General features: G+C 33.2%; 1 long non-coding RNA gene across 1 annotated transcript; it reads left to right on the top strand.

Annotated features, from left to right (window-relative positions):
- The first annotated feature begins 8,437 nt into the window (after window positions 1-8,437).
- On the top strand, window positions 8,438-9,410 carry LOC128556022 (uncharacterized). Its single transcript, XR_008370397.1, has 2 exons — window positions 8,438-9,004; window positions 9,279-9,410. It is a non-coding gene; the product is annotated as an uncharacterized LOC128556022 (long non-coding RNA).
- The last annotated feature ends 441 nt before the right edge of the window (window positions 9,411-9,851 follow it).

The raw sequence follows: 9,851 nt of genomic DNA, 5'->3' as shown, positions 1-9,851 counted from the left end.
TTACGTTTAAGTTTATGCGCTGTAAGTGTACGCCTTCTAAAGACTTAAAATACAACTTTGTACCTTAATGTTTTGTAAAGTAAGTCTGTACATTTTTGACTTATGAGTAAGTGACATCATCCAGTTTCGCAAATCGGTAGTTCGAAAATATTGAGGAGTGATAATCGCAAACAAATTCAATCCGATGTAAACCATACATTTTATTTAGCGGATATGAAATAACGTATGATTATCACAGACAGATTTAAGCAGAGCCATCAAAGGGGCACAAAATCAATGTTTAAAAAAAACTGTGAAGATGAAATCAAGAACATGCAGTGACATATTTCCTACACAGAAATTGTCAACAAAAAGACGTATCTTTTTAAATGAGTACATAGTAATAATATTATATATTGAAAAAGAATTAGATATCTGCATTTTTTGAAAATCTGAACACAGGTTATCTCCCTTGAGTATGAGTTAGGTAAGCATTTCGGTGTCAAATATATTTCATCAAATGCGTGTTACAATCCTATTAAATTTTAACCGATTCTCGTTATATTAGATTTGTCATTTGTTTGCCTAAAGAGCAAATCCATCGTCTATGTTGTCATTAATGTGTTTGTTCCTCAAGCATAAATGAAATTACACTGCGATTATTTAAGCGTAATGAAGACTTCAAAGTCTTGTTAATGTGATTACTTTGGTATCATTTTGTTTTAACGGTTTAAGCCACAGAGGAAAATGTAATGTAGAACTCGCTACAAAATACCTATTTATTTAGTTGGGATTGTTTCACAGTGTCCATAATGTATGCTCAGAAAAAATGAATTTAAATATCTTGAGTGTTGTTTCAACCAGAGCCGTTTATATGACTGAAATCTTGATGATGTGATCATTTTAAGCATGTTACTGAAGCTTTTCTGAACTTTCATTTAACATCCATAGATTTCCTCTTGCAAATAGTCCTCCCTATGATTAAAATATACATGACAATCCGTTAGAAGCATAGATTTGCAACAATTGACAAATTTGTTATCGCCAAACTAGATTTTATCTGAAAGAACTTATCTGACTGTGATGTATTTATCAAATACATGCGTATGGTGTAGCTTAAGTAAAATTTACATTAAAACTTCACAAATAACATTCTACGAGGTATGAGTTTTTTTACAGGAATCTCCAATCGTCTGATGGATCGCAGACGAAAAGGCTTATTCATTAATGAATATATTTTTCCTGGTATAAAGAGAGAATTACGTCGATAAATGTTTTATTATAAATTTTATGGTTTTATCCTCTGCAATATTTGTCGTTGTCTATACTTTATTCAAACAACAATATAATTTTATTAAATTATAAAATTGAGCTGTATTGCACGGTATTTGCAAGGTAATGGTACATCTACTTGATAACAAACTTATATGCATCGGTAAGAACTCTTCTGGATTATATAATACATGTATCGAGTACAACACGGTCGAACCAAATCCAATATTATTCTGACCTGCTTCAGTACATACATTCTAGCACATACATTCTAAAATACATAGCTTTACATGATACAACCCATTAATTCATCTTAAATATCTTGTAAAGAAAATAAATTCTGACTAGATTTTACAGTGGCAACATTAAATATCGCTTTTTCATACTGTCATTTTAGAATCTGTACAATAACCGTAAGTAAAGCTACAAAAGGTCCACCAAGTTCGATACGCCACATATTTGGAGAATATTATCGTACAGCAACAATAGCGCAGCCATGTTCGTTGACTCATATATTTCGGGAATATTACAGTGTTAAGGACTATTGCTATTTGAAATGATTTAAGCAGCCCATTTCGCTATGTCAGAAACTTCGTTTTCGATGTTCGATCACCATGAAAACCTGAGATAAAAATAATAAGCATAAACAAATTTGATGGTTTCAACATTACATGATATCAGCTGAATGTAAGTAAATATAATCATTATATTTTACGAGATATAGTAATTAGAAGATTCGTTCGAAACACTATCTTATTTTGTTTGTATATAAGTTTATTTATAGTCGCCACCGGTGACCCATATGGGCGACTCCTCCAGAAGACTGTAAGTAATCTTAGCAAGCGTCCCTGGTTCTCTAGCATCCCAGATGTAAAGCACCCATACACGGACTCTTATCCAAATGTTATTAAAGTTTAGTTGGAGAAGCGGGGGCTCAAACTCACAACCCCTGGTTTCTTTGTAGTCAAACGGTGTTACCACTGGACCACTGCGTCCGCTCTGGTAGAATATTATAACAAATATAATATTGGAAAATAAAATCTTAGGAGCGTAATTGCTGTTAGGTAATGCTGTAGAATTGATGCTTACTGGATTTTACCTGTTTTTTTTTCTCCGTTTGTAATTTTAAAAAAAAAAAACAGTACACTTTATGATGTTTTTATGATATTTTGCGAAAGAACAAATGTAAAGTAACTCTATATACAATACTAATAACGGCCATGCACCATAGTATGTGGGCTACCGACAAGCATCTTTGTTTTTTTTTGGAAGCCGTATATAACCGTATATAATTGTGGATAATAACACAAACACTATCATAATACGACCTCATTAGCCAGTAATCAGGAGAGTCAAGTCTTTTAATAACACTCAAATTAATATCAGTGATTGTGTTACAAATGTCCTTATCAGCCTGATCATCTCGATGTTTTGAGAATACCAGAGAAAATTTAAATACCTTCGATGAAGCAACACTTTGGTGTATATCCGCATACTGGTATAATGTTCTACATTTACAGTCAAAGCTGTTTGTTTAACAATTCTTGAAATAATTGATCGTGGAAAACTGACCTTTAAATGTTTGTACAAATGTCTTGAGTTATCAATAACAAGCCCTATTATTACTTCCGAGAATCTTGCCGGTGACATTTATAACTTCAATTGCAAATAACGAACACACTCGAGAGTCTGGTAATGTATTGCAAACAGATATAGAGATTGTTTGAAATTGTGTCAACATTATTCAATGAAACATATTGCTAACCATCAAAAGTATTGTTTTTTCTGAATTTATCAATTTTGCTACCATGAGGAAAACATTTTCGAATTCCGTTGATTGGGCTCCACTACCATTGATTAATCAATTTCATCACAATTTTCATAGGAAATTAAATACAAATTCATGTAAAACTTATGACAGTAGATTTCCGTGTGGAATGCTTCACATTGCATGTTATACAGATTTACGCTTTTATCATATAAGGTAAGTTCTATCCTCAACATTTGATAAACGTTACTGTATTACACACAGCAAGTAGCGATTATACATGTTGCATCCGGTCATTTTATGTTATCTCCAAAGACAGATAAAAAGAGAGGAACACCAAGCCCAGCCATACAAGTTATTATCTTAACCTCGATGACAAATATTTACCAGTTACCTTAAGTATAATCTTTTAAAACTTGTATTTAATTATCCACCAGAGAAAGTTGTAATAGATCATTAAAATGCCGTCCAAAGAAATTGTCAATAAACGTTTTGCTTAATGATTCAACATGATGGAATGCATAGAAGACATTTGTTTGTGTCAGTCTCAGACAGAAATATCGTTCACTGAGCGAAGACTAGATGCAATACTTTCATTAGTTTAGTAGGTTGTTACAAAAAATACTCTTCATGTTTCTATGATTTAAATATCATTTTTTTTTATATATTTGAAAAACAGTTGCATCTAAAACACTATGTACTAAATTGATGGTTTTTCATATTGTACTCTCCGTGTTAAATATGTCTCGAATTTTTTAACAAAAATTGAGAAATTTTAATAGCATCGCGATGTTACACTTTACTGCAAGTCACATTTCCGTAGCTTTAGCGATAAAGGTCACTTATGAAACACCGCTTTTTTCCTACACCTGCATTTCACGACAGCTCTAACACTAATTGGCAAAATGATGAATAGTCTTATTGAAATGTCAGTCTGTGGTAGTCCGCTCATTCAATCAGTGAAGGAAATTGAACAAAGCACCCTTGAAACATTTTGAATTTCTCTCGACCTTAACACAGTGAAGTATATTTTGACCTAATTTCTGGCCTTGTTTGTTCCTTATATATAGGTTATATAAATCGAAATCGTAATTCCTTCTTCGTTTTGTAAACTGCAATCACCGCATCTAATTAACGTAATCGTAAAGAAAGTCAATTCCAAATTGACGAGAAAATAGAAAAGATAAGGGTACTGAATTGTTCTTAGTAAAATGCCAGTTACTAGTGGTATGCAGCTCTAAAAGAGATGCATGTTAACTTTTGCCTGCGCTTTAATTGCCTACTTTTGATTTCGAGCGTCGTTGGAATAAAACCTCGAAAATTATTACCTGCATAATACATTCAATCGGTGAAATAGTATTATGAAAGCAAGTAAAATCTGCGAGGTTTATCGAACCCTTATATTTAGCGGTAGTTGATCAAAAATGCTGTAATACTTATGGTCATGAAAGTTTATAGGCGAATATGTTTAATGCTTTACTCCTTTACACTTGGACATAACGTCATTGCATTTTCTTTTTTAATTGTGTCTGACGGAACAGGTGACAGCCTCTATGATAAGCAGTTTCCAAATCTCATAAGAACTGAACTATTTTCATAATTGTCTTCTGGTCTGTTCCGCCAGGTTGATTATGGTGTTTCTCCCGATGCCTTGTCTTCTACAAGACACTGCATGAGTAAATACTTTGTCTTGGTTTTAATGTAAATTTACAGGAAAACCGGCTGTAAATATATGTTAGATCCATTTAAGATATTTGCTGTAAAGCAGCACCACAAAAGAGTCTGCAATCCTTTCTGGTGATTTGCTAACATGAAAATTGTATTTGAAATATAAAAATATCATCCTTAAAAAGTTAAACCCTTTTATACTTTCGAAATGAGATTATAAGCTAAATAAATTGGTGTAGTTGAAATAATTAAAATGAAATGCCTTTAATTAGTTTGAACTTTTCAAACACGTCCTTCGACGGCAACACTTAGGATGACATTGCGATGACAACACATCTGATGACGGCATTTTAGATGACAACTCTTCGGATGACACTTTAGATGGCACCACTCTGGATAACAGAACTGTGGATGACAAAATTTCGGTAGAGTATTTTGAAATAACGTGGTGCTACTTAATGCTTTTTATTATATAAGACACTTAAACAGATTTCAGGAATAGTTCGACTCAATTCGATTTAGTTGTTTTATCATGATCATACAAAGTTCACTTTTCGTTTACTTTTCGTTTATCTATGCAACAGCTCTGAGGTGACAAAATCAACGGCTCCTACCTATATCTAAGATCTGACAGAAAACAATCGAACCAGTATGGATTTATTTATTGATATATAGATATTCGTACATAGTTTGTCTTATTGAGATGCAAAGCAATCAAAGAATCAAAGTTTTCATTTCGGGGTTCTTTGATTTCGGGATTCTTTGATAAATACACAACAATTTAAACCAGTGATAATTTGTTAAATATTTAAACATATCCATTACTTGATCAAATCTGAATCACCACCTGTAATTGTAATAAACGAATTCAGCGAAATTGAAATTTGATTGCAAAAATGTCTTGCTGTTTTAAGGTTATCGCTTCAAGGAAAACTTTAATGAATAAATCGTTACAAAAAGCCTATTTGTGTAAGTTAGGATTGTTTCACAAAACCTCCAGAATGCAATTTCAGAGAAAATCACCTAAACATAGTTTTTACTCAATGATTCCAATAAGGGTAAGTCAGGATGGAACGAATGCAATCTTACAATAAAAAAAAGGTTAAAGGATTATAAGATAAGTGGGCTATGCACTGACACCCCAAGTCAGTTCAAAAACTGTGTGCTTTGGTACACATGCACTGCCAATTTTAGCCGAATGCAATACATGAAATGGTATACAACAAAATCCAATCCCCGGCCAGTGATGCAAAGTTATATAAATGTAACAACAATTAAATGGACAAATTAAAGTTTTTCTGTTTAAGAATCGTGGCAAAACAATATTTCTTTACATGCTAAAATGTTAAGATTCTTTCTCTAGCTTTCAGTGTGTAAACAGACAAGTTTAGAACATAATAGAAACATGATAAAACCATCTAACACATCCCTTCATAAAATCTAAACAGTATCCCCTTCCAATAGAATGCACGTTATCAACCTGCTCAAGGAAGGTAAAAATCATGTTTAATGATTTATTTTTTCAAATAGTGGTTAATAAATAACAAGCTGTATATGTTAAGATGTTTGAACTGAAGATATTGGACTTATGTTAAGGCAATCGACAAGTTACGTATTTTCCGTAATGTGATTTCGGCATTATCCGGTCTTTACGGAAAGACACGTGCGTTGACATACATTACGACCGAAGAATACCAGTTTACCTATTGGGCATACATAATCACGGATATTGTGTCATCAGGAATCAACTACCTTTGGTCTTGATATCGTCTTCATATCCTAACTGGCAAATGCTCCTATTATGGATAATGTAAAAGTACTATTTCGAAACAATTAAGTGACAATTACCCATCTAACCATCTAATTAGGTATTCGATGCATAATGTGTGGCAATCATCACTCTACGAAGCAAAAATCCAATCGTTTGGTAGAATGTAGGCGACAGCTCTAAATCAAATATGAAAATTAATTCCTTTGAGACAGAGAGAATTGCGTTTTCTCACTTATCGGACAGAAAAATCTCTAGTTTTAGAAATGCTGGAAAATCTTATCTCACATTGGTTATCCCACACTCCTGTGACGGACTACTTCATGCACTGAATATACATATTATTTATGTAAAATAATTAAAAATCAGGTACCTTTATCTTTTCTCTCCGTTCCTTATAGTGTATTTCTCGATTCAAAATTCGTTACTTTATGATAAGAACGTACCATTACGCTACAAACGATAAAACTAAAGCGGAACTTTGTTATTGTGCGTTACTGAAATGTCATGACGTCACTTCTGCTTAAGGACGTCAATATCCCGCGTTTTAAATAGTTCCCTATTTTCATGCTTATTTTTATTGTTTCTGTTGTGGTAAGTGAGAAATAGAATCCATCATTGGTGTTCGGTGAAGATCGGAAATCCCAACCCTCGGGCGCACCGCTCAAGTCTTAAACTCGGCACAGCCTCGTTTAAGACTTGAGCGATGCGCCCTCGGGTTGGGATTTTCTGATCTTAACCGAAGGCCAATGACAGATTCTCTATATCAAACATTTTGTTATATATTCTTCATGGCATTATCATCAGCAATATATTTCGTTATCTAAATTCGATTTAAACAACAATATATTTGTGAAATGTGGATTGTATCCTGTTTTTATGGACTAAGACATCCATTGATGAATTATGCACTCATAGTCAATGGCTACATTTAAATGTTTAAATGACACGTGAAGAAAAAGTAGAAATCAAGGATTACATTAAAGCCATGGTTTCTTTGCGGGGTATCTTCAAAAAGGATAATTTTTTATTGTTTCATATCCAGATAGTAGATCTTTAGTGACGTCAGGAATAGTTCTTTTTAACGTGAGCCACAGCAACGCACAAATACATGTAACAAAACATGCCTGAGTAAAAGTCAAGAAAGGTCGGGCATTGCAAAAAGGACAATAAGGGATGCCAAGGAGGTTTTTTTTTGTGCTATTTTCTTCAATTCTAGTGGCAAAGTTTGCAAAGAGGGTAAAATCATCACATACTGGCAAATTGTTCAAAAATAAAATTCTTACAGTTGTCCAAATGTCTGTCAAACGAAACACTCAAGTAAAGGTCTGAAAAGCATATAGCTTATTCGTGCCAATGCGTCCGACCACAAAATTGTAAAATTGTAAGTCTTTCTTTAAAAGAAACGGTTATTCAGGTTGCGCATCCACCTTATTGAAACTGAAACTGCTTTATTTGATTAAACGCCTAATTTTACACATAGTATATTCACTGGTGTTGTACATTAAATTAAAAACGAAAAATCATGATAAATTATATACATAATGGTATCAAACAATGAAATACGACATATTTGACAAAATTTCTGTACAGTGCAAATTACAACATTGCGTATAAAGCATACGTCGATCACACTACGTAGTAGAGTATACTCAGCGTCTCTACCATATTTAGTCCACCAACAGAGAAATAATCAGAACCATTCAAAGCTTTTACAAAACAGTGTTTTGAGCTTTTTCTTAAAAGTGTCTACCGAATCAGAATTTCTCACTTCTACTGGTAGTTTGTTACATAGTTTCGGCCCTACAGTTTGAAAACTTCTGTCGCCAAATGTTTTACGTTTGTAAAATGGTACCTCGTAACAACCTGTAACAGAGTCTGAAGACCTTAAACTACGTTTTGGTGCTTGTTCCGATAATAATTCAGTCAAGTAAGATGGAGCTTGGCCGATTGAACAATTAAACATGACAGTTAAAATCTTACCCAGTAAACACCTGACGTCGTACCGACGTTGGTTAGACGTTGGATTTTGGTCGCGACGTCGGCGACCTGAATCCAACGTCTAACCAACGTCATATCCACGACGTCTAATAGACGTCAGACTTAGACGTCTAGAAGACGTTGGAATTAGGTTGGATAGAAAGTCTCTTAAATGTTTTTAGTTATAAAACTAACTGGTATAATTTTGCTAGTATAGTTTAAAGATATTTACTTGTTTTCATAAAGGCGTGGACATGCGCTTATTAATAATAGTTCATTCTCACAACAAACATTATATTAATTATGTTACAATATCGCATGAGACTGTCTATTTTCGGAGACGGATTTTTTCACGAACTTAAACTGTTTAAGATAAAAATGCATTCTATACACATGTATAAATTATTCTAAATTCACATAGATCTTCTCTTCTTCACATGTTGTCTATTAGTCACACATTCGCGAGATAATCCTGCATCGGTTTACACAGTCTTCCTGTAATTTGATATTTATTGGGATAAGATAGAGCAAGTTTATAAATACTTTACACAAAGGGAAGGATCCGCAACGTGAGTAACAGATTTTTAAAAATTATACTTATTTTAAAAGTTATACTGATTTATATTCCGTAATTTTTTTTAAAAAATGACTTATTTTTGTTTGTTACTTTAAAAAGCAATTTCATTTAATTACATTTTACGAAGTTAAAGAATATTTTTTTCATAGACTCTTGATTTAAAATATTACATATCTGTTTGGGACGTATTAATTTTGCTCTTAGTAATAGCACTAGTATATTTGTATATGTTAAATAATGAAACTGTCAAATTTTATACATTTCAGGTGGAAAGTTGGCGGAGTTGAAGAATCATACAAAAATGACGAAACTTGAAAGTTTCAATTACTGCATTACTTTTTGGACTTATTGTATTAGACTTACGTCGCCATAATATGAAATAAAGATGATAAAATACATGTGTTGATTACTTGTTTGATTGCAAATTACGTTGAAAATTTGGTCAGATTTTGGTTGAAAAGTGGTTAGATTTAGGTTGGAAAATGGTCGGATTGCGACGTCTAGCCAACGTCAGGATCCGACGTCTAAACGGTTTGCAAATCCAACCAAAATCCAACGTTAATCCGACGTCGGGGTCCGACGTCTATACGACGTCTAACCGACGTCAAATGCCTACTGGGTAAATTCAATTCTAGCTTTGATAGGAAGCCAATGTAGTCGGAACAAAGCTTGTTTTGAACTGTCGTACTTGCTGAGTCTTAAAACGACTTTGGCACACATGTTCTGTATCCTTTGCATTTTCTGAATTTCACAGTGAGGAATACCATACAATACTACATTGCAATAATCTATATGTGAAATGACCAGTGATAATACCAGAATTTCAGTAGCCTCTTTGG

The sequence above is a fragment of the Mercenaria mercenaria genome, chromosome 3, assembly GCF_021730395.1.
Source record: "Mercenaria mercenaria strain notata chromosome 3, MADL_Memer_1, whole genome shotgun sequence".
NCBI classification, from domain to species: domain Eukaryota; kingdom Metazoa; phylum Mollusca; class Bivalvia; order Venerida; family Veneridae; genus Mercenaria; species Mercenaria mercenaria.
Note: the sequence above shows the minus strand (reverse complement) of the source record. Positions and strands in the feature narration are given on the sequence as shown.